Source organism: Cryptomeria japonica, chromosome 3 (genome assembly GCF_030272615.1).
Source record: "Cryptomeria japonica chromosome 3, Sugi_1.0, whole genome shotgun sequence".
Lineage (NCBI taxonomy): Eukaryota > Viridiplantae > Streptophyta > Pinopsida > Cupressales > Cupressaceae > Cryptomeria > Cryptomeria japonica.
In genome coordinates this window covers 92,422,268-92,449,191 of record NC_081407.1, presented here as the reverse complement: position 1 = coordinate 92,449,191, position 26,924 = coordinate 92,422,268, and positions in this window count along the sequence as shown.

The window sequence follows — 26,924 nt, the reverse complement described above, 5'->3', positions numbered from 1 at the left end:
AATGTAATAGGCACAAAGTGGGTATTCAGAAACAAATTGAATGGGGATGGAGTAGTGGTCAGGAATAAAGGCAGACTAGTTTGTAAAGGATATGCACAAGAGGAAGGTGAATATTATGGTGAGACATTTGCACCAGTAGCAAGATTGGAAGGAGTAAGGACTCTATTTGCATTTGCAACATACAAAGTATTTAAGGTATATCAGATGGATGTTAAATCAACATTCTTAAATGGAATATTGGAAGAAGAAGTCTACATAGAACAACCAGATGGTTATACATTAACAAAAGAAAAAGATATGGTGTGCAAGCTACATAAGGCACTATATGGTTTGAAACAAGCACCAAGAGCATGGTATGAAAGATTGCACTGTCACTTAGTAAAGATAGATTTTCAAAGAACCAGTGAAGATAGTAACATATATCTCAAGACAGAAGGAGATAAAATACTGGTAGGTGAGATATTTGTTGACGATTATCATTTTTGGAGGTAATGATTGTGAGATATTTGTTGATGATTATCATTTTTGGAGGTAACGATGATATGTGTCATGATTTTGCTAATGAAATGAAGAATGAATTTGAGATGTCACTGGTAGGTGAGATAAAATTTTTCATGGGTTTGCAAATCCAACAGATGAAGGAATGTATTTTATCACACAATCTAGGTATGTGAAAGAAGTGTTGAAAACTTTTGGAATGGGAGATTGTAAACTAGTTGGAACGCCAATGGTTACAGGTTGTAAATTATCAAAGGAAGATGATTCTGCAGCAGTTGATGAAAAGGAATACAGATCCATCATAGGTAAGCTACATTATGTTTTCCACAGTAGACCGGATATTGCTCACGCAGTAGGATTGGTTGCTAGATTTCATAAAGATCCAAAAGAGTCACACATGGTTGCAACCAAAAGAATATTCAGATACTTGAAAGGCACAATAGATTATGGATTATGGTATCCATATGCAAGAGACTTTGACTTAAAAGTCTATACTGATGTAGATTGGGTAGGCAACGTTGATGACAGGAAAAGTACAACCAGAGGAGCATTTTTTCTTTGAGGCAGATTAGTGCCTTGGAGCACCAAGAAACAAAGTTGTATCTCTCAATCAAGAGCAGAAGCTAAAGTATGTTGCAACTTACATGAATTGTACCCAAGCAAATTGGATGAAACACATATTGGAAGGTTTCAAGTTGAAGATATCAGAACCGGTAAGAAATTTCCCGAGAGAGAAAGTTCAAAGAAATGATGATCACTGGAGCATGTTTCCACTAAAGAACAACTTGCAGATATTTTTACTAAGCCTCTACCTAAGGGTAAATTTGAATATCTTAGAGGTTAGGGGTTGTACCCCTACATGAAGTCAACTAAGTAGATGTGGAAGACATCAATCCCAAAGCCTATTGAAAATATTGAAGAAGGATTGGTGAAGAATGGAGCTACTCCACAGGGGGAGCAACTAATTGCAGATCGGTGAAGCATGGATGAGAACTAGAATGGTTTGCCTTCACTTTGGCATTGTTGTCAAAGGGGGAGATGAAATGTATATGATTGATAGCCTTATATGTTAAGGAGAGAAGACAGGTTGCAGACCAATTACCAACTGAAGATATGAAGATACAGTTGAAGGATAGAAAATGTAAACCACAATTCCTATACCTGTGTATGTGCTTTATTCTCAATCATGACAATCAATTGGTATTGATATTTGTATTGTCATCAATGCCAACAGGGGAGAATGGTCGCATTGCATGAAGATTACATTAAAGAAGTATAGTGTTTTCATTGATGTCAATTGCAACCGGTAATGAAGTAGTAAAGCAACCGGTAATGGAGCAGTAAAGCAACCGGTAATGAAGCAGTAAAGAAACCGGTAATGATGTAGTGATGATCAACTAGTAACCCTAACCAGTTGAGTTGTAGAGCCCTAACCAATGGAGCTTGGAGATCAGTTGTGATGATCTATGACCAAATGATGATCGGTGATGAAGATGCCATGTAAGCATGTTGCATGTGATGAGTTTTGAAAAGGTTTTGACGTGTAAAGACAATCATTTATCTTGGGAATGATCAAATGCATAGTATGAATTGAAAAATGTGTGATGTGTTACAAGATTCAAAGTGCGGTGATCCAGGGGCAGTTGTAGATGCCTAGAAGAATGTGAAGTTGATTGCATGTAATCTAACAGTCAAGATTGAGCCGATGTGTTTGTAATCTCTATGAGAATTGTAGGGTTTGTGTTGTGTTACCGACCTAATGTATTTGCTTATAAGGTCGATGATTTGGTTTAATGAGTTGTTGGAAAATTTGGTTAAGTGTGTAAGTGATTGTTGCCGAACTAGAAGGTGTGTCTGCATAATGATGTGAAGGCAGATAGGAGTGATAAAGGACCTGATTCGGCAAGGAAGTGCTATTTCTAGATCAGTCAAAAACCTGTTGTTTTCTAACCATTACAGGAGTAAAATCCCTTAACTGGGTAAGCTTTCATGGGCTTGTTGTTGAAATCCTCTAACCAGGTGATCCATTAGCTTGGATTTGAAATCCTCCATCGAGGTTACCTTTAATTGGGTATTTATAGTCAATCCCTTAACCGGGTGGTCCTTAACCGGATTTATTCCTAACAGGACATTATTGTATAAGCTTCTAACAAGGCTTGGCTCCTAACAGGGCTAACTTCAGAAGAGTTCAAAATACTTGTGGGTATTCATCCCCACCATGGTTTTTCCCATTTGGGTTTTCGTGTGAAAAATCATTGTATCAAGTGATGAATGATTTTGTGGATGTGTTTTTGGTATGGTTTATATGAATGATTGGCAAATATGCATAGATATATTTAAATGACTAGAAATGATCTGAAATGTGTTGTTACTGGTATTATTAAAGTGGTTTAAGGTTTTGGTCAAAGCATATTTAAGTTTCAGATATGTTGCATTCTATCACTGAAGTATTTGGTCAACCGGTAAGGTTTAACAGTGTTGTTGCAAATTTGTTAAAGTGTCTAAATCGGTAAAATTTGTGAGTTGTTTTTGAGTTAATAAGTTTGGTGAAAGCCCAGTTAATTTTCTATCTATTGATTCACCCCCCCTCTCAGTAGTTGACTGAATCTTTATAGTTTCATCATATTATTAGTGGTAACCTCCATAAGGTGTACCTAGAAGCCATACACACTATGTAACAAGTAAACTTGATCAATAAAGGTAACATTAAATTCATACTAGAAATTGAAGGTCCAAAGGATAACAACAATGGGTGCCCCATCGCTTTGCTAAATGTGTCTTACAAGATCATTTCAAAAGCACTAGCTCTCAAGCTACGCTTGATGTTGCCACTTATTATAAGGCTCGAACAAACATGATTGATCAAGTATAGGTATATCTTGGATAAGATTATTCTAGTCTAGGAAGGAATGGAGTTGGAATGACATTCTCAACAACCATTAGTTTTCATCAAAATTGATTTTGCTAGAGGTTACAACCGCGTAGAATAACCTTTAATTCTAGCCATGTTAAATGCCCTTTGTTTTGACCCACGGTTCCTTCAATTAGTTCAAATAATTTTTTTAGATTCTTTTGCTTGCATTACCATCTTTCATCAACGATCTTCCCCTTTTGGAACATTTTGATCCATTAGACAAGGGTGCCCACTCACCTCGACTATTTATGTTTTGGTCACGAAAGGTTTTGGCTACCTTCTGGCTCAAGTTGTTTTACAAATTTGTGTCAAGGGGATTTCTCTTCCTCATTTAGACTAATAGCTTGTCAATGGTCATTTTGTTCGTAAAGAAGAAGAGAATATCAATTAGGCTCTCAATTTTATTGACATTTTTCATCAAACTTTCATTTCTAGCATACAATGGCATAAAACCTTGTGCTACATACATTCTTTTTTCCCCAAGCCCGCTTGGATAGCCTATTTTCAATGAAAATGGATTGATCATGGAGAAATCTTCAATTTTTGGGCATACATTTTTCCTTTCACACCGAACCTTTTGAGCTTTGGCTTGTGGTGTTGGCTAGAATTGAGAAGAAACTCTAGTATATGATTACCAAGCCTCTCTTGGTAGCTAGTAGGTTTCAAGTCTTCTCCAAAATTTTGGCAGCCATATGTATACTACTCATGTTGGGTTCCTTCCACAGGTTTGTATTTGAAGGTTGAAAATCTCCTCAGATTTTCTTTGGGCTTCCAATGACAAGCATCATGAATCTCACTAGGTGGCTTGGGAATTCTATTATTTATTGTAGGAAGCTAGCGACCTAGGTTTGCTTTCTATTTGTTGATAGGTCATTACCTTGTGTGCTAAATGGATAATTGGGGCTCTCTGGTGTAGGTGAACCTCATCAAAAAACAAATCATGGCTCTAAGGATGAAGATTAGGACCCTAATAGTTGTCTTAGTGTGTCTTGTGTTTATGCAAGTTTGTTTCATATATTCAATAAACCCCACCATGTGAACCCATGTCACCAATTAGGCAATTTGATAAGCCAACTGGGACAATGTGGTAAATAAGGGGTAGTAGAAGGTTTATTTTTGTGTTTGATAGATTTTTGACATGTTTTAGGGGTGTTTGGTTAATCCAAGTGTGTGGATCCCCACCTTAGAAAGTTTGACAACATTTTGTGCAACATTGCAACTTTTGAAAGTGCAACTTTTGAGTACAAAAGTGCAACTTTTCAAAATGCGGTTGGGGGAAGAATTTCAATGGCTCCAACCTCATCCAAATTTGGTTGGAAACCATTGGAGATGTTGTGGTTTGAAGTGGTGAAGAAATAAAACACTGAAATACTAAAGTTTTCCCAGAAATTTTGAGTTTACATTGATTGTACGTGTTTGTACGGATTGAATTGAGTCACACCATTCATGGAGTAGATGGAGGAATGAACTAGCTTTGATTTGGTGGTGGTCTGAGACTTTGATTGTGTCTGTGTAGTGAGAACCCTCCATTTTTCTGACTGTTACCCAGAAAGTAAGGGTTTGGCTAGGGTTTTACTTGAAAATGGCCATATCTTGCATCTCCTTCCTCTAGAAGTTAATTCCTTTGGTGGAATGAAATATTAGTCAATGTAAATTAATTTTTTCATGGGTTTTTTCAGGGAGGATTTGGTTATGAGGAGAAATAAGCAAAACTAGGTAGGCATCTCTATGTGACTACCTTAGGCAAATTTAGGACAATAATCACAAAACATTATAGCGATGGATTCCAGGCGTGCAAACCTAGAATTAGAGGTTACTCACCATCCCCCCACATGCTCATGAAGTTTATTTTCCTAATTGGATTCAAGAACTGGTAGTTGCTTTGTAAAATAGGCCCAATTTCCCTAATTAGGTCTCTTGGCCTTTAAAGGGTTCAGACCCTAAAAGTACAGATCCGAGCAAACAATTTTGGGGATAAGTGTAGATCCTAAAAGGGTATCTGAAATGGTAATTTGTTTGTATGATGGTGTGGGACATTTTGGAGTTAAGATCAATTTTATCGCCTAATAGGGCTACTAGCCTAGGGGGTAGGTTTCTAAAGGAGGATAAGGAATTGGAGTCTAAACCCAAAACCAATGCTTGGACCAGTCTCTAATGGCCATAAATGAACCAATTCCAAAGCCCTTAGGAGCAGGATGTCATGGGATGGTGTATGGTAGGTATTGAGGCATTTACTCATCTTGAGTAGGCCCAAGCCTAGTAAATTTGTGAGTAGTTTCACCCAAGGTGTGGAGTCCTTTCTTGCAGGACCCTTGTGATCATTTGAGGGGTCAGAATTGTCTAACCTTGTTTTGGATTATCCTTAGATGTGTGGGCAGGGCTCTGCATCACTCTCACTGGCAATGAAGCTGAGAAAATTCTTATGTGTCATTTTATTTTCTCTAGCTTTCCTAATGGTTGTCTAGCCTAGAAAGGCATAGACAATTGCTCTCTCCTTACTTTGGATTCTTTCCACATTTAAAGCACTTTTGTTATTAAAATCATTTGGAAAGAATGGGAAGCTCTTAAGTCCTGGTTTCATTGGGATAGACATGATTTTTGCAATGGTTTGTTCATTAATCAATACTTTATATGGTCTCAACTATTCAGTTCTGAAGGGAGGTTGTTGGTTCTCTCACCTTGGAGAAGACCTTTAAGATTCTTTAAAAGAAGGGCCAAAAATTTATTGGATTCTACCAAGAACTTTCTTCCTTTGCTATATTTTATATTGAAGTATTGACTCTCCAATCAAGAACAAGAGACTTACTAGATGGTTCTTAATTTGACCCCCTCACACTCATTGTGTAATATGGGAGTGTGTTATTTCAAACCTTGGTGGAAGAATACGAAATGATTTTTAAACACTCTCTTTCAAAGTTACAAGTCCTTTAAGGGTTACTCTTGACTCTCACCTTACTTGCACATGGTGGATCAACTTAATTCTTGTTGACAGTTATGTTAATTTCACAAGGTTTAAAAAAAATGGTTTTAGGGAATTTGGGATGCTATTCTAGAGGCCAAATTGGCTCACTTTGCTTACTACTTGTTGTACCAAGGTCTTCCTCTAGGGACCCATCTTACTCACATGAACATTCCCACTCCAAATTGCCCTTTTTGTGGCCAAATTGAGTCCCTCAAGCATCTCTTCTGGTTGTGCTCTCAAGCTCAAGAAGATTGGATTTGGATCCATGATTTTTGTAGGCCCTTCAGGCCTTCTCCCTTGTGGTAGATGATTTTGCTTTGAGATTGGTCTAGCCGACATCACAAGTTTAGCTAGATATGACACGCTTTCAAGGTGGAAATCTTGTTCAACATTTGGAAAGACAAAAATGTTGCTTTATTTAATAACACTTTTGTAGATAAATGTTTCTCTTTATATTCTAAAACTATGATTTTCTCTATAATGTTTTTATGCAAGTTCAGGTGCAAGATAGTAAAGTTGCACTTGGAGTAATGCATCTCTAAGAGTTGATGGACCACTAGAGAAATTCCCCTTGCACTCTTGCCAAGGTTTCTCCCAACTCCATCTCTCCTCATGGGTGTTGACATGGATGTAGCCATTCTTCCAAACAAGATGGTCATGACAACCCTAGGTCTCACTCTTGTGATCTGGAACCTTAGAATCCAAGGGACTTTGTTGATCGTAGATGATGGTCTTAGCCGTTGTTCTTGCCTTCTCCTCAGAGGTACACTATCTTGTTCGATACCAACAATTTTTCTTGTGTACCACTTGCCAATTCCCCAATTCGCATTCAACCATCACTAGAGGAGAACACTGAAGACAATTCACTCATTGGGTGGGAGATAATTGATGAATCTACACTTGGTGATGTTTGGGGGAAGTCAGATGATAATGATCCTCTTTCGTTTGTCATAACCATGGTTGCTTAATTCTTATTGGTCTTTGTCATATGTTTTTTGTTTTAGAGCCAGGCCCTTACGCTAAGACTCATGGGTGTGCCTTTTTACCACCCTCCCTTTTTGTGAATACTGTACTAATTTCTTTAAATTAATGCGAAGTTAAATAAGATGTATTCATCAAACAAAAAGAATAAACATAAAACACTCGAATGAATTCAAAGACATGTCATTGTTCAATACCAACTCAGGTCTAGATTATCTAGACTTAAAATTTTTGTAGAAAAGAATGAATCCTAAAGTTTTACAATGCCATTAACAAATTAATATAAAAAAAATTATAGTAAATTTTTTTTATCATGTATAAATATGTAGTATGCGAAGATTGTGAATAAAACAAAGAGTATATTACACATTAAAATGAAACATATATTAGTAGAAACTAATTTAAAAATCTCTAAAATTATTACAAGATCAATCTCCCTTGCATATCTAAAATCAAGATTCTTAATGAGCCTAAATTTAGTTTCTAAACAAAAAAGATAATTAATAAAATAACAAAGATAAGGTTGGTTAAAAGAAAAAGGAAGGTGCAAGACAAGGATAAAATACATTCAATCTAAGGTTGGGGTCCCATAGAGGGGGGCTACCTAAAAAATAGAGCGAATATTTTAAAGTTGGCGGTCACATGAATAATCTCATAGCAGAAAAATAATTTCTTCATGGGACCACCTCTTCCTTAAAAATAGAGCTTAATCCCCCTCCATGGGACCCCTGCCTAAGAGAGATTAATATCCCCTAGAGGGGTTGATTGCTCTTTCAACTATTGTGTCATACTCTTTTCCTTTTATATCCAAAAACTAAGATTCTTATATGAGGAAGTGGAAATGCTGCAGTTTTACTGTGATGCTATGTTATAACTTGTTTCTTTGTGCTCTTAGTTGGAGAAGAAGGCCACCTACAACAAGCTTTTGGAAGATCAAATACTAGTTTGTTCAAATGCATACTGATGATGTTCAATGCTCTAGACAGTTTCAAAAACTCCTCAAATTCGAGTTATATTTTTTGAACAATACATGTATTTTATGAACAGATGATGTATTTTATGAACAAATGATCTATTTTTTGAACAACTGATGTAAATGCTCTTGTTCATGTTGGTTTTAGTTACTTGGCATTTGGTGTATTTAGCAAATGTTATTAGGAACAACTATTGTTTTTATTGTAATTACTGATGCAAGTCATTTGTTGACAATGTTTTTACTGTTCTAAGTCTTTTCCTTTATTCTCTTGCAGTTCCATTTGAATTGATTATTTACATTATTGTAATATGCTTTGATCAATATTAAAAAAAAATCTTATATCCATATAAAGACAATTCAATAGATATGAATTTAATATCGAAACAAAAAAATAACAAAACAATAAAACAAATTTAAAATAATATCTTCTTTGCACTCTCTTCGAAGAAGGTTAAGTCAATCTTAAACCCTGATACCATATTCCAACCTAACCTTAAATGGACTTAATTCAGAGAATAACAAAGATAACCATAGGTATGTGACACAATGCAAGACCTGTCATCGGTTTTTAACACTCTAGAGTGTCCAAAAGTCATTTGAAGAGTCTCGTTTCACAACATGACTCTTTTCATCATCTCTGAGCAAAATCTTGGGAGAATGTCGTGAGAATTATGGTAAACAGCCTGTGTCCCCTGTATTCCTCTCTGGTCCTGCAAAAACTTGTAAACTCACAAAATGACGGTCAGATTATTTTTTTGCTTTGTTTATGCAATTACCATTTTCTTGCTGAAAGCATCGGTTTCAACGACCAAGTCTCTCTAATAACTTGTTTAAGGTGACAACTTTGAGAAAGTTTTTCAAAAGTATTTGCATTTTCTCACCACGCTGAGAACTTTTAAAGAGTGACTGTGCTACCACACTAGATCTATATGCCATGGCAGCAAATACACTAGTAAAGATATCACTACTAGTTATTAATGCTTTCAGCTGATACCCTTTCGAAAATGCTCAAGAGAAAAAACTTGTAATCTAGTAGCTTTAAAAAAAGAACTACAAGGAAATACATTTAAGCATAAACATGATGTAAATGTGGCTTCCATGCATTTCAAGAAATGGTATGAGAAAGCAATTAAAACTGCGAATTTTCAAGAAATTTGTGCAAGCATCCTGAACTTTGGCGAGTACTCACCGACTTGTGAGCTGAAAAGGGCTAAGAAAGCCCAACTGAATCAATCTGCAGCCACAGAAACTCTGCTTAGTTTTTTCAATTTTTTGACAAATCAGAGATTGAGTTTGAAATTGGTCCGTGGAGTCTGAATCTCGTTAATATGGTCTGAATACACAAAAAGACATGCTTAAGCTTCCCAAATCAAATGCTCCATATCCTGTTCACCATCAACAATGAACTCACCTTGTGACTTCTAATATTTTGCACAAATTTGATAACTTTGTGCTTCATTGCCTGTTGTACAAACTAAACCAACAAAAAAATGTAAATAATCTCAGTCTATACAAGAAGAATAACCTCGCCTAGACTATCAAGCAATTCTCACAACATTTAGCTAGCCCAAGTCTGTAATCAAATAGTGGATATTATACAGCCATTCCAAATGGTCAAAACTGGCCCATGACCATGACTTTCCCTATTTCAGTGATCAGTACAACTAACTTTGGTAACTCTCCATGACGTAAACACATCATACTTCATAGCACCTATCAAACAAATATGCCATTGGAAGCCTTATAACACCTTCAATAACATGTTCTTTGTGGTTATCAGTGTTCTGAATTCTAAACACAACAATGATTTTCTTTGAACGAAAATTAGAATGTTACTAATGAAATCACCTCGACATTCAATTAGTTGGTTCCCCTTAGGTGTCCTAACGTAGTCAAAACAAAATCCATATTATCTTATTTTATTATATAAACAAAACTTACTCGATAAAATAAAGTTGTAGTGTAAATACCTGTCAGATCTGAAAAGAATTGACTTGTCATAACCATCCTTATTGACAACTGAGACAAAAAGATCAGTGTAAAGAAAGAAACTGCATGTTAATATTACTAGTTAAAGACATTAGATACTGCAAACTTAGTTCAACAGGTGAAAATATTGATGATTAATTCCAAGCTGTCACTCTATCAATACAAATCTGGTTACATTACCAAGAAGCCTATATAATACAAGTAGCAATATTTATTCATTAGACATTAAAACAAAATTAAGGCTGTGCACAACTCATTGGATTCAAAAGTCAAAACCATATAATACATACTGATAATTTGCATAAATCTGTAATTATCGAACCATCTCATCCAGAGCACGCTACAATTCCCATGGACTTGACCTTAGCTTGCTAGCATGTGAATCGATTATCAAGTGGAGGGAGTAGTACAGCCATTTTCTAGACTTGCAACTTTTGAGTTTAGATCAACAAGCCCATAAATCAAGCACCATGTATGAATTCATTAGATTTAAGAATAAAAAGTTAGGCTATCCACAACTCATTGCATTCAAAACTCAAAATCACTTGGCTTTTAGTGATAGCAATCAATTGATAATGTGCATGTTCGTTTTTGCAGTACTTATACAGTATACTTGGAAGTTTTGAGCACTTACACTCCCATTAAAATACGAAGTCAAACCCCAAGATATTCTTGGAACAAGTCATAAAAAAAAAAGTATAAACTTGCAAATTTTATGCATGTATATTCTCATTTAAAAGACCGAGGTCAAACCAGAGATAATCTTAAGACAAATCATAGAATAATGTATCTACATATGCCGTTTTTTTAAAATACCAAATTAAAGCTAGAGAACCTCAGTAGAAAAGGAAAAAATATCAACAACAAAACAATAAACACCACAAGAAGTTAAAAACAATTTGAAACTATTTTAAAGAACGCGGGAACAATTACAAAACCAAGAAAATAGCAAAACCCTAAGCCATAAAAGCCCAGAAATAAAATGAATTCTGCCATCCAATATCGAGAGAATCTTATTTGGTGCCTCCAAGCTATAGCTGCATGTCTCTACATTAACCCAGAAACCTACTCCCAGAAAACTATCAAAGGTTTTAAAATTACAGTAAGACAATGACAGATGCTTAGCACAAATGGGAATAATTATACTTTTGCCAGATCAACCATTAAAATTAGAAAATATAATTCTGAAAGATCCTGATTCATTAAAACCCTGGAAATAAATTTCAATTTCAGTTAGTATGCCCCTGAATACTGCTAAAATCTCCTATGAAAGATCAATTTTAGCTGCAAAACTCGACAACAACTAAGCAGTCTTCTACAGTTCACAAGAACCAAAATATTGAAGAAAAAAAACTGAGGCCCATTTTGTTTTAATACTTTGATAATTATATTAGTTACAGGAAAAAAAATATAGAGGCTTAACAGGAAAAAAAATATAGAGGCTTAACATAAAGTTGTACTTCTGGCAAACAATTGCAGCGAAAGAAATAAAAAGAAAACACAAAAACCAGCAATAACAAAATGGGGTTCCAACTGATTCATTCCCAAAAACTGCTTATAGATTATACAAAGATGCAATATTGTAGCTGCAAAACTAAAAAAAAATGCAGGATGCCCAATTTCATTCAAAATTTGTTCAAATCTTTAATAATAACATTTTATCTGATATTGAACGTTTATTCAAGAGTTTTTTGAATTACAGTGAGAGACTTAGATCCAACATAAATAGAAACAATTAAATTTCTGGTTGAAGAACACCAGAAAAGAACATACAATTTCAGCTACTCTGATCTCCAAAACTGTTGAAGCACAATGTGAAATGGCTCCAAGTCAAGCTTGCAAATCTCAACAGAAACCAAATAGTATTAAAACGTTTTCAAAATTGTGATTATAACTTTATACTCCAAAATTTGATAAAAATCTTGATAACTACAGAAAGAGAATTATTGAGGCTTAACATAATAATTGAATCACTAATAGTAAGAGTGCCAGCAAAAGAGAAGAAGAATGGCACGCAAGGCCAGAAACTGTAAGTGAGCACAGGCAGAATGTATGGTGAGACAGTAGGCCCTAGGCAGAGTTTGACTTCAGCGACAGTGCTGTAAATTTAGAAGAAGGCAAATTTGTAAGGTTTATGCTGGAGACTTCAAATGCAGAAGCAGTGGGAGAAGACAGCAAGCGTAAGAGCAGAAGGAAAAGATGGCACGGCGTGATCCATTAAATTTTTTTTCTGACAGAGAGGCAAGAAAGTCACAGAGGTCAGAGATGCAAGTGGTACTAAAGGGAAAGACTATATACAATTCTGTTAAAAAGGGATGGCCAATGGTCCTCCTCCATTGGGTGCTACTGCTAGCAACAAGACAGACAGTTTTTCTAGCAGCTCCCGCAGTGCTTAAGGAGTGTAAGAACGCAGCAAATGCATTCCACTCCTAAGGTGACATCTGCCAGCAACAAATTGTGGCTGCAAAATTTGTTAATCCTATCATGGAGGCAGCTGCTTCTTCCCCAGCCAAGGCGTCACTAAGGTCTGCCATTTGAGATGAGAATAGGGCTAATACTCATGTTAATCTGAATCCTCCGCAAAGAGAGGACGTTACTGTGGTCTTTTTCTTGGGTGATGTGGATGTTAGCCTAGCTGGTGATCCATCGGTTTCTCATATCCCTGAGGAAAGCTTTGATCAAATAGTGGGTGACCTTGGCAGGAGATCTTTGATTTTCAGGTGTTTGGCAAAGGCCTTCCCTTTTGATGGGTTGGTTCTTTGGATGTAAACCACTTGGAGGGGGATCAGTGAACATGCCCTCTCTTTTATGGAGGGTGGTTTTTTTCTCATTGAGTTTCATACTGCTGATGATGGTGGGTTTGTGTGCGGTAAGGGTGCTTGGTTTATTGAAAAAGTTGGTGGTCATGACACCTTAGTTCCCTTTCTTCATTCGTTCTACAGCTATTATCACCAAATTTCCAGTCTGGTTACGCTTGTATAATTCCCCTTCAATTTGGGGAATTTCTGACTGATTAAAATGATGTTGGAACAAGCGGGTAAATTTGTGAGATTTGGTTCAGCCAAGGCAGATCCACAGAGATGGTTTGTGAGAATTTGTATCTTGAAGGATATCTCTAAGTCAATTCTCAATTTCATTCAGATTCTCTCTTCATAGATTTTGTGATTATAATTTCTAAATTTTGAAGGACTGCCACACAGGTGCTTTCGGTGCAAAAAGCTAAGCCACATGATTGCAGGATGTCCGACGCCTATTACCAGGGGTCATGATACTGTTCATCTGCAGAGGTGGGCCCAATAATTGGACAGCCTTGATAAGAAGTATATATGGAGCAACCGTGGTTGTTTTTTTGTGCAAATGAGATTTCTTCTGATCAAGGCTTGAAGAGAGTTGTGGGTCTAAACCCCCTTTACCTCCTATAAAAGGCATGACCCAAGAAGGTGGCACCTCTTTTTCTTGCCACTGCACACTTGGAGTCCAAAGATAATAGATTTATGGAGCACTCCCCTCAAGCAGGAGGTTGCTCCTTTGGAAGAGGAAGATCAGCTTGCCTTAATTGAGATTTTAACTATTTCACAGATTGAGAGCAAGAAAACCAAAGCAAAGCCATCAGTTGAGCATAGGAAGAAGATCTGAAGCTGAAAAACTACTGATGAAGGTTCTTGAATCTATGGGCGAGGAGAATCAATAGACAATGGAAGCACTACCCTCCCTGTAGAGGAGATCAGTTGTGGTGCAATCCTGAGTTTGTTTGGCCTCTTTTCTGAGATGAAACGTGTAGTAATTCCAATTTTTCCAGTTGAGGGGTATGTCTACATTGCTTTCAGTTCTCTTGGATTGCAAAGCTAGTTGTTTTCTGTAATCACTCATCTCTTGATTTGTTAGAGGCTGTCTTTCTAGCAATTTGGAGTTTTTCAGAACTCTTTGGCTGATTTTTGGCTTTTCTTTGTTATGTATGAAGGCCCCCACTAGATTCCCTCACCTATCCAAATAAAAATTATAACACTTAAAGGACAACTGCATCAACACAGAAATTTTAGTATTCAAAAAACCTTGGTCTCCAGATCCTGGAAACAAAACACAATTTCATACATTATGCTCCTCAAAGCTGAGAACATCTTATGCGAATGGGCAGAAATTCATCTATCAACATCAGTAGTAACCAAAATCCTAAAGAATATATTTCTACATAGAAAAGTCGATCAAATTTTTGGTAATTACCAACTTCGAAAAATAGATCTATTCTGTACCCCAATACCATTCAAAACAATATTAGGGCTCAAAATTCATTCAGCTTTGATAATACATTTTAAATCCCGAAATTGGTTCAAATTCTTGATAATTATTTTAATTTGTGAACAGGAAAAAAAAAGAAAACAAACATGAAACAAACTTCCTACTCTATACCCAGCATACAACTCCACTAGAGGAAAAGACATGTAAGCAATTAAATTAAAAAATGAACTCCATACCATACAAACCTTTGTTGACCTAAGTGTTGTGTTCAATATGGTTGGTTGATTGTTGATGTTGAATGTAGTTGCCCAATTCTGCAGTATAACTTTGTTGCATCCAAATTTTCTTCTTGGAAAAGCCTTGAGGATTCTTATTGAAGATAAATGAAGGGTTGAAATTGATTTAAGATGGAAGGATACAAATGCATGAGAGATTTAAAGATTTTGAATTTGAGAGGTAGGAGAGATTAAACGTTAGTAGCTCGTGAATGGAGGGCTAAGATTGACTTGATTGAATGAATGCTTAGGGATTAATAGTCAATTTCAATTTGGATTGAAGCTAAGTGGAGATCGTTGGCTAGAATTTAGGGTTGACCCTAATGACTTGTATTTATTTTAATTTTTTTATTGTAGATGGGACATTTGTCCTATAAGTGAGGGATTAGATTAAGATTTCAAGCTTTAGGTTGATTAATCAAATAATTAGATTATTTAATCAATTAAGAGAGAGGGATGTAGGATATTAGTTTAATTAAATAAAAATGATTTATTTAATTAATTTGATGATAGAGAGAATTTTAGAGGTTAAATTCTACTTAATTAAATAAAATATAATTTTTCTAATTTGTTAGTGCTGAGATGATTGTAGTATGATTATGATCGAAATAGTATGGTGTTGAAAGTTGTGATGCAAGATATGTCACTAGAATGTGGTCAATTTTAAGTGTCTAGAATTAGAAAATGAAATTCAGCAAAACTAGTCTAAGAAGAAAATTTGCAGTCATCTAATCTGATACCAAATACTGTGAATTATTATAAAAATGCTACAAATTCAAGCTGCAAATCTTAATGTTAAGAAAACAGTTTTCTTTTGTCAAGTAGTATTTGTTCCCAACTTTGATAATTCATAATTACAACAAGACAGCTACCAGGCTACACAGTAAATACCTTTCCAGAACTGTTACCACATTCAGAAAATATGGTATCAAAACTCTCAAAAAATAAAATATGAAATACAAAAGATCATATTGCAACATTCTTCAAGTTTTGTTTTACTAAAACTTTGTAGTGAATTCGTTTTTCAATTTTGTAACAATTGAACAAAGTAAATTACAAAAAACCTAAAACAGAGCATCATTCCAGGCTCCAGCCACTCCGCTTCAAAGAACTGCTAAAGCAATAAATAAATGCTCAAAATTTTAGCCACGGCCTGCAAATACCAACAGTAATGAAAGTGAAACATTCTTCTGCCTTTCTTCAAAAACTCAAAACAAATTCACTATCTTCAGATAAAACTAAAATAAATCCATCTCACCAGCCCTAAAATAAATAACCTGCAAGTAAAATTTTGATAATACTTTTTTAACCCCCAAATTTGTGCAAAATATTGATACTTAAACCAAGAAAGTTACAGAAACTTAGCATGATAGTTATAATTCCTCATACGAACAATTATAAAAAGAACAAAATACACACTTCCGCCAAACCTTGAGCCATCAAAACCCTTAAAAACTGTATTACAGCTTAGTTTACTCAGTCACAGGACAAGGCTCAAAACTGTAGCTACAAATCTTAACAGTAACCAAACAGTCTTCAATTCTGTTAAAAGTTTGTATAGAATTTATCTTTTTTACATAGAGGAATTGTTGAAAATTCTAGTGGATATAAAAAGAGAATCACACCGTCTCACAGAAGATGCAGAATCGGCTATTCTCTAAGCCATCTAGAAAGAAATGGAATGCGAGCTACACTGCTCCTAAAAGCTGCTAAAATACTCTCGAGATCCCAGCTTCAAGACACAAATTTTTTTGATACGAGCTTATCAACCCCCAAAATTTGTTCAAAACTTTAAAAATCACAGCAACAGAATTACATTTTCTGACAGAACAACAACGATACCAGAAAATATCGGCAAAATACTAAGCCATCAAAATCTTAGGGGAACAGAAAAACACGATTTCAGCTACTCTGCTCCCAAAATCCGCCAAATCTATACGCGGAGCCTCAAAATGCAGGTCCACAGCTTTACGGCATCAAACAATCTTTGAATTCCAAGCCAAAATTACTCAGAAATAATATATTTTGAACCCTCAAATTTGTTCAAATATAACGAATTATGGTAACAAAATTACACTTCTGACATGAAAATTAAGAGACCAGGAAAAATACAGAATCCGTAGAAATCCTTAAGCCGTCAAAACCCTACAAATATACATTTAAAGCTATTCTGCTTTTCAAAACCGCCAAGAGCTTCTACAAAATGTCGAACTTCCAGCTACAAATTTCAAAACAAACACACATTAAGAAAAACAATAATATCAATTTCACTTCACCAGCCCAAAGTCGACAAAATCTTCTGTAAAATCATGCACTCCACAAGCCGGATTTTCTCATTTGCTGTCCCATCCACGGCATAATTATCGTTATCCCGACAAACTTTCCGTCTTTTGGAAGCCTTCAATCCCGCTATCTTCCCCTTCAAGCGCTCCATCTCCTCACTCCAGCAATGAAGAAAACGGGTAAGTTTTTCGAGGATATTGCTGGAATTCTGCCTGCATTTCATTTCGTTTTCTTCCTTCTTGGCCTGCTGCAAAAAAGACTGTAAATCGTCATGTTCTTTGCTGTGGACTACTGTGAAAACTCCCTCCAGCCTTCCAAAGCTGCGGATTAAATCATGCACGCGGGATTCGAAGTCGCCAACGTTGAAATCATCTTTGCTAATATTACTATCGTCATCGTTGATGATTAATTCCCCATTGTTTTTGAGGTCGTTGCAGCAATTTTGGATAAGGCGGACAAGGCGAGCGTTAGAATTTACCAGGCCTAATAACATTTGGGTTTCATTGGAATCCATCGAAGAAGGTAGAAAACTGCGATATGGCTTGCAACGAAGCGTACAAGGAAAGCAAAGAAAAACAGCCAATATAAATAGAATCTATGCACATGGAAATACTGAGGTATTTATAGTTTGCCCTGCTGTGTACCGTGCGTAATTATATTTGATTTTAATATAAAATTTGACGGTCACCTTTTGCTTGTCATATTCATTTTTTTTTCTCTCACCGTTTGTCATATTGAAATTTTATGAAGGCTCCGTAGTTTAAATTTTATTTGTATTGCATCAAAGTAGAGTAGGCTTAGTTCATGAAGGGGGCTTTCTTAAAAATAAAGCCGAGGTTGCTGAGATTAAATTTTGTAGTTACAGATTCAGTCTTAAAGATTAAGTTCTTTAAGGAATGTAGTGGTCTTATGAAGTATATAAAGAGATAAAAATAAGTAAGAAATTTCATTTTCTCTTCTAAATTTTTTTGGTATGATTTATTTGGTTTTGGTGGGAAATCAAATGAGTATATAATTGACAAGTGGTCAACAAGGTTCTTAAGTTGGTGGGGCAATTTCTAGCCCCACCCCATTTTCATGCTTAAATATGCAAGTCTAAAAAGTTGGAGCTCCTATTTTCGAACAAAAGATTCCAAATAATTCCCTTACCTAAAATACAATGAATGATGTAATAGAATTGTTGCAATTAATACCTACACCATCATTCACAATCCATAACCTAGATCATAGCATGAACATGAGATTTTAAAAAACAAAAACAAAAAATAAATGTTGCATGAATACACCACAAAATTATATGCAAAAGTTGATGATAAAAACAAATAGCAAGTCAAAAGTAAACCAAGACCTATATAAGCACTAGAAAAAACAAACCTTGTCATGACAAGGCAAACCAACATCAACACGACGTTGTCAAATATTTAAGGACAAAATCATATTAATCTTTTCTGAAAGTATAAGTGTGTACTTCAAATTCTAACTTTTTTTTAATTATAGTGTATATTTTATGTTGGAATGGATGAAGAAACACTAAACCAATTTTTTTATTTATTATAGTGTATATTTTATGTTGGGATGGATGAAGAAACACTAAACCAATGGAACATAGAAAATATGATGTGTTGTTGCACAAAAATAATTTTTATCAACTTGTCTTAAACATTTTACGTTTGCCTCATTCATAGAGATCTTTTGAATTGTCTAGGAACATATTCAAAACATATGTGTGAAAATGGTCTTCAAGTCAGTGGGAGAAGAAACATTAGTGGGAGAAGAAACATCAACATGGTTGGTGGGAAGCTTCTGCTTTAAATGCTCAATTTGACTGAGTGAGGAGAAATTAATGCTCTCCAACACTCCCCCTTAATTTTGACCACAAATGTTTTGGCATTCACAATACTCAACTTGCTTTGGTAATGACTATTGTCTTCTTTGTCTTATGGTTGCAACCAAATCTAACTCACTAATATTATTTTCTTAAATAACATCTTCAAACTATCTCTACAATCTTCAAATATTTTATTCAATTATGATGCCTTTCTCTTGGCTTCCTCCAACTATTGTGACAAACTCTCAAACATTGATTTTCAAACTTTCAAAATTTTAATATGAAACTTCTTGCAAATTCACTTGTCTGTAAACGTATTGCTATCTGTAATATTTTTTTTTTCACCCAAAATATCTATTATGCCTTTTGAATATACGAATCTTCCATGATTGCTATCAATTTTCACATATAGATTTTTATACTTGAACAAATTTTTTATCATACTTGTAAATTTTGTTTGCCAATTTGAACCAAAAATCCATCCACAACCCATTTGCATACAATTTGTCATATATTTCTTCTTCAATTATTTAATCCAACATAACTTTTTAGAATGATTCTTGAAACCACATATGTTGTAAGGACATATACATATCTTTTCTATGTCTTTTCTGTGACAATGAGAACACTGGACTCTTTGAATTGATTTGCTTGAATTTGTAACATCTCTGTAACGAAATTTGCACTTGTCTTCACACTTACAAATCCAAGGCCTTCATATTTTGGCCTCATTATTGGCTCAATAGGCTAGCTCACTTATTGTTCATGCTTTCCTAATCCTTGACCTTTATAACCCATTCTTTTCATGATTTTAAAACAAAAATTCTTTTCATTATCACTTTTATCAAGATTTGTAGATTTATTAATATCAGTCATCACAAACAACTTCAACAAAATTAGCCTTATAAAATGACAAACAATCTCTTGTGTCACATGAAATATAACATGCAAATGGCTTTGACTTGAAATACTCATTTCTTTTTGCAAGTGATTCTTCTCTCAACTTTAATATTTCCTTCTTTTGTAAATTATTTTCTTCTTCTAATCTCTTCAACTTTTCTTCTAACTTTTTTCGAATTCTTAACCTCATTAAATAGTTTTACTCTTTCTTTAACTCTTCATTTTCATCTTTAACTTTGTACAATTCTTTTCAAAGATTACAATTTTATGAAGGGAAACTCGGGCATCCCAGAAAGCCATTTGAGATCAGTATGCATATCTAATATCAATTACAAACACACTCTACTATGCCATAAAGAGGGATCAAGCACAATTTATTTCCCACATTAAGAGGAAAGATATTGCAATTTAAGATCTTGCCAGATCAAACAATAGTTTCAACAACATGCAAACATTTAGATTCAACAACACAGAATCATAAAACAGAAGAAAAAGATAGAAAAATAGAACACAAATTTATTGTGGGGAAATCCCTTTCGAGTAAAAAACCCCACACTTCAAAACCAAAGAGCTATTGTATTATTTAGCAACAAAAATACAGTTACAATACAATCTTCAGGCTCTAGGCCTTTACATGGAGATTTACATCTTGCTCCATTCTGGAGAAAATTCGACAGCTAACCCCTATAAAATGAACTCTTCTCTCCTTCAACTCCTCTAGAAATTCTTACATTTATAGAGCTTACAATGCAAAAGGAAGAAACTTCTCAAAAGTGTCCACATTCAATGTATCTACAACATATAATTAGAAACTTCCTTTGTGCACAACTTTTTCACAAATAGTATTTAATACTGTAAATATTATTTATCCATAAATATAAATCATCCAAGATGAGATAACAAGCCTTTTTTTTTCTAATTTGGAACTTTCCATTTTACTCCAAGCCTATCTAGGTGAAAGATTGAGCCCCGCTGAAAAATCTTTCAAAAAACATGCACAAAAAAGGAAAACAAACTATGTAGCCACTTGTCGCAAGAGTGGAGATTTTAAGAGCTCCAAATAAAATTTATTCTCAAAATTCCCTCCTTGTGCCAAGTGTTACAATTTACTTTCACCTCAAAGCTTGTTGCAACTTGCACCCAACATGCCATCGAGCCTCGCAATTAAGCTTTGCACTTTGGAAACTTAATATATTCTATTAAATAAAATCAACACATAAGACCATTAAATTAATTAAATAATATTCTTGGGACTCCTAAGGTTGAGGCACCTTAATCCCAACAAATATCCCACTTGACGAAGACCTTACAGGAGTCATCTCATCACAATATTTACACTACTAAGAGCCCCCTAATGAAACCACATCATCATTGTCGTCCATGAACCCACATAGATCCAAAAACATTCTCTCATGCTCCATCAAGACATATGAAACACCATACAATATGTCCACCATCTCAGGAAACAATCCCTGCCATCCTCCAGCATGCCACCTATGGAAGAAAAGGAACAAGCCAAGGTGAAAAAGAACTAGTCCAAAGAACACAAGCATAAGATCCTAGTGATATCAAAGGCTATAGGATACTGCCAACACTCCACTGTGTTCATGAGCTATATAGAAGCATCAACAACATTAACTTCAAAACCCATAACCAGAACACAACTATGAAGTAATCCTCCAAAAAAAGAAGATAAAACACCAGCTAGAACAACAATCAAACTATTTGCACCCAACCAATTGATAAACCCACACAACTAAAAATAACACCCACAAAAAGTGCTAATCCATCCAATAACACATACCTCAAAGGTATACACCATCAAGAAACTCATGCCACCAACATAACCAACCCAAGACAATATGCTGGATTTGGTTAAGTGTTGTCATTGATATCAACTCTGTATCTCGATTGGGTATGGTTCTGCTATCCCGATTAGACCTATCCCAGTTAGACTTGCTGTTTGTCTTGGTTTTGGCTATGATTCTGATATGGTATGATCAGATCCTTGGATTCAGTTTTGGATGGTTAGTCAGGATAGTTATATACTTGTCATATGTAGTTGGTTCATGATTTGGTGCTTCGGAAGCTATCGCTTATGTTCTCGGTTGATATTTCTTGGTACTAGTTAGCTTTACCAGTTGGCAATATTTGATGATTTGGTTAAGTGATTTTGGTCCAGCTTATGGAAATGATTTTCAATGTGCTGAAGGTGCTTCTTGATCGTGTTCTAATTGTTTGGTGGCTTCACATTGGATGGCGTGCTGATATGGTGGTCCTATTTGGATCCGGTTATATATTTTGTGTTATTGCATTAAGGGTTTTTACCGGCTGGTGAAACGTGTTGGAGATTGGTCTTAGTATGATTTCCGGTGGATGTAATTGTTTGAGAATTTGAATTAGGTCCATGCTATGTGATGTAAATCATAATATTGGTCCGGTGATATCATGTAATGTAATTTTTGTAATTATGGGTTTATGGGTTTTGGGTTTAGCTGACTTTATGAATAAGATTGATGATCTGTATTTATAGGTGACTTATTCATGTAGTCTTGGAATTGATGGTTATGTCTACATTATCAAAGAAAGTTTTAAGTGCGAACAATGATATATCTTTCAATAGAAGGTTGTGAAGGATTTGGTGTTGCAGGGCAGACATCTGTGCTTAACCAGAACTATATCAAGCATTAGGAGATACTACTTCCATAGTTCATTCTTTCCAGATTGTAGTTTGATGTTTTTGTAAGTCAGTGAGAGTTCCTTTTTTGATGAGCAGTACGCTCTAGGTAGTTGGCCTAATTGCAAATGCAATTCCCATTGTAATTATTTCACATACTGTTGTAGAAGTATTATCTAATTGTGGGTAGGGTTTCCCACCGTGGTTTTTCCCTTTACCAGGTTTTCCACGTCAAAAACATTGGTGTTGTGTACTGTGCTTTCATGCTTTATCTTTCATTGTGTTGGTTTCTTTATACTCTGGTATAAAGTTTATAATTTGCATTAACTATTATACTTGTGAGAAAACTGATTCACTCCCTCTCTCAGTTTTCTCTCGGTATGAAAACTGTCTAACAATTGGTATTAGAGCCTGGTCCTCTCTGCAGAAGCTTAACCACTTGAGGAGGTCCGATGGCATCATCATAAAGTTCTACATTTAATCCCTACCCGAAGGAGTCCTAGATTTGATGGCACAAATTACAAAATATGGAAGGAACAAATGAAGATTCATTTGAGATATCTTGGAGCTGAAATTTGGGAGATAGTGGAGAAAGGGTATACACCTCATGATCCTAATTCTAAAACCCCGACACCTCCTGATGAACAAAAGAGAGATGAAAATGATGCCAAAGTGAAAGAAGCATTGCTAAGTGCGCTATCTGATGAGAATATATTGAATGTCATAGAATTGGAGAATGCAAAGCAAATCTGGCTAAAGATTGAAACTCTTTATGAAGGCGACCAAGCAGTAAAGATTACAAAAATTGAAGGTTTCTGGGTGAGATATGAAACTTTGAAGATAGAAGAAGATGAGAAGACAAGTTTTTTCATGGACAGAGTGAATGAGATTGTCATGGGAATCAAATGTTGTGATGGATCAGTTAATGAGGATGAGGTTTTGTCAAAGATTCTAAGAGTTCTACCTCTAGCTTACAAGATGGAGACTAGTGAAATTAATGAACTCCAAAAAAGGTCAAGTACCCCTGTTACCAAAGATACATTACTTGGTAAATTGACTACTTTTGAGGTTGAGGAACTTGGAGATCAGAGTGCTACTAAAATAGAGATTTCATTTAAGGTATCTGCCTCCGATAAGTAGAAGATAGATTAGAAGGAGTTATATGCTAAAGATTTGGAGGACATTGAGAGAGAAGACATAGCATTTGACGAGGTCGAAGCCCTAATTGCTAGAATAATCCCTAAAGGACCGGTTGGAAGTAAGTATGAAGGAAAAGTACCTTTTAAATGTTTTTCATGCAATAAAATTGGTCATTTTTCTTGTAGATGTCTTGAAAGAGCTGCTAGGAATCATGAAAGATTCATGAGGAATTATAAGCCTAATCCGGAATATTAGAGAAGATCTAGATTTACAAGGAATAAGGATAAATCAAGTTATTATGCCAGTGATGATGAATTTGGTATTACTGATGATCATGATGATGATGAACCTATAAGTGGATTCGGTAATGCAAGCTCCGGTAAAGATTGGGTCTTTATTTCTATCAAGGATGATTCTCTAGAAACTGTCATTGATACAACTCATACTGAGGAGAAGGCTTTAGCTGCTAAAATTGAAGAGAAGGGTGAATGGGTTATAGATAGTGGCTACTCACATCATAAGACATGTGACAAGAGGAAATTCCTAACTCTGCAAGAATTTGATGGTGGACTAGTCAGATTTGGAGACAACAAGGCATGCAAGATCAAAGGCAAAGGAACAATATGCCTAGATGGTAAGACTAATACTGATAATGTTTATTATGTTGAAGGATTGAAGCATAATCTTTTAAGTGTAGGTCAAATGGTGGATAGAGGATTTCATTTGCAATTTAAAGATGGAAAATGCAAGAGGGTATATGCACCAAGTTGTGGTACCAAAAGGGGGTCTTAAGGTGCCATTTTTTTTTTAATTTTATGAAATCAGCAAAGTTTGAACTTCAACGACAAATTGAACCTAATTACACTCCAAATTTGAAGATACGACAAGAACAAGAGTCATAGTGCTTCGTGTCTACTTTCTAAACCACTAATTTATTTTGAAAATGGTGGAGATTAAGAGCTTCAAAAAGGGGGGCCACAAAAAGTGATCCTATTTTTATGCAAAAAACATAACATAGCGTCTGTTGTGCCCCCCCTAAAATGTTAAATTTTTTTTTGAATTTTTAAAATCGCTTCAGTGAGAAATTAGCTAACACCTTGTAGTTTATGCTAGATTTTTCAACTATTTTTTTAACGAGTATATGATTTTTTACTAATTTTCGAAGTGGACACATCCTAAAAAATAGAAATTTGAGTGTGCTCCCCCCTAAAATCATTGAAAACTAATAAAAAATCATCTTTTTAAAAAAACTTGTGTAGAATGGAGTCTAGTTTCTAAAAATGTAAGTTTTTTCAAAATCTGATGAACGTGTAAAAATCTATCCCCAAAATAGTGCATGTTGGTTTTTGACAAAAAAATGGACACACTGACAAAAGAAATTATAGATGAAAGACTTAACGAAATCAAAATTTGAAATAAATTACATTGTTGGATAGCTAAGAGGGAGGTCAAGTTTACCACGATATTTTTTTTTAACTTCATTGAAACATGTGCAAACCTGATGGAGAGCATGACCAAAAATATGTCAAAATTTTCAATGTTCTGATAAAAACACGTCTCTAGCCTGAAATGGTCGTCCGAACCTTTGGGTTGGATGCCCAAGGCAAATCCAACCCATAGGTTTGGTGTTTCCCAAAGCGGGTCATTTGGCGCACGCCAAATATGGCGCTCTCCCTATTTGGTGTGCGCCAAATGTGATCAATGGGTTTTCCCATTTGGCGCACGCCAAATGTGGTCCATATTCCACATTTGGTGCACGCCAAATAGGGAGAGCGCCAAATGTGTACATAGAAACCCCCATCTCACCTCTCCCTTCTTTATCTCCTTTCCCTCGTAGTTCCATCTCTCTCTATGAACTAGTTCTCATATTCTCTCTCTCCCCTTACCTCTTCTCAGGCTCTTCATTCTTATAGATACATACTCTTCTTTGTCCCTCCCCTCTCTAGCTCTCACAATTCCCTTATTCCCCTATCCCTCGAGCTATCTCCCTCTCCATCCTTACACCCATCTAATTACCTCTCTCACCTCTTTCCCTCAGTTTCTTCCTCACTTCCTCCTCTCTCTAGGTCCTAAGGGGTCATAAGACACCTTATGACCCCTTAGGACACAATATGACCCCTAACGACACCTAAGGGGTCATATGGTGTCCTAAGGGGTCATAGGAAACCATATGACCTCTTAGGTTACTATAGGACCCATAACGACACTATATGGTGTCCTAAGTGGTCATAGGACACCATATGACCCCTTAGGACACCATACAACCCATAACGACACCATATGTTGTCTTAATGGGTCAATTGACACCATATGACCCCTTAGGTGTCATTAGGGGTCATATTGTGTCCTAAGGGGTCATATGATGTCCTATGACCCCTTAGGACACCATATGACCCCTTAGTAAACCATATGGTGTCAGTATGTTTTGTATGGTTTCTTATGACCCCTTAGGACACCATATGACCCCTTAGTACACCATATGGTGTTAGTATGTTTCGTATGGTTTTCTATGACCCCTTAGGACACCATATGAACCCTAGTACACCATATCATGTTAGTATAGTCCTATGGTGTCCGCTAATCCCTTAGGACACCATATGACCCCTTAGGACACAATACGACCCATAATGACAACATAAGGTGTCCTAAGGGGTCATATGGTGTCTTAAGGGGTCATAACACACCATATGACCTATTAAGACACAATATGATCCCTAATGACACCTAACGGGTCATATGGTGTCCTATGACCCCATAGGACACCATATGACCCCTTAGGACACCATACGACCCATAACGACACCATATTGTGTCCTAAGGGGTCATATTGTGTCTTAAGGGGTCATATGGTGTCCTAAGGGGTTATAAGACACCATATGAACCCTTAGGACACCATATGATGCATAACGATAACATATTGTATCCTAAGGGGTCATATGGTGTCCTAAGGGGTCATAGGACACAATATGACCCCTTATGACACTATGACCCTTAACAACCCCATATTGTGTCCTAAGGGGTCATATGGTGTCCTAAGGGGTCATAGGACACAATATGACCCCTCACGACAGTATGACCCTTAATAACCCATTATTGTGTCCTAAGGGGTCATAGGACACCAGATGACCCCTTAGGACACCATGTGACCCTTTAGAACACCATATAGTGTTGTTATGGGTCATATGGTGTCTTAAGGGGTCATATGGCATCTTAACGGGTCATATAGTGTCCTATGACCCCTTATGACACCATATAACCCCTTACG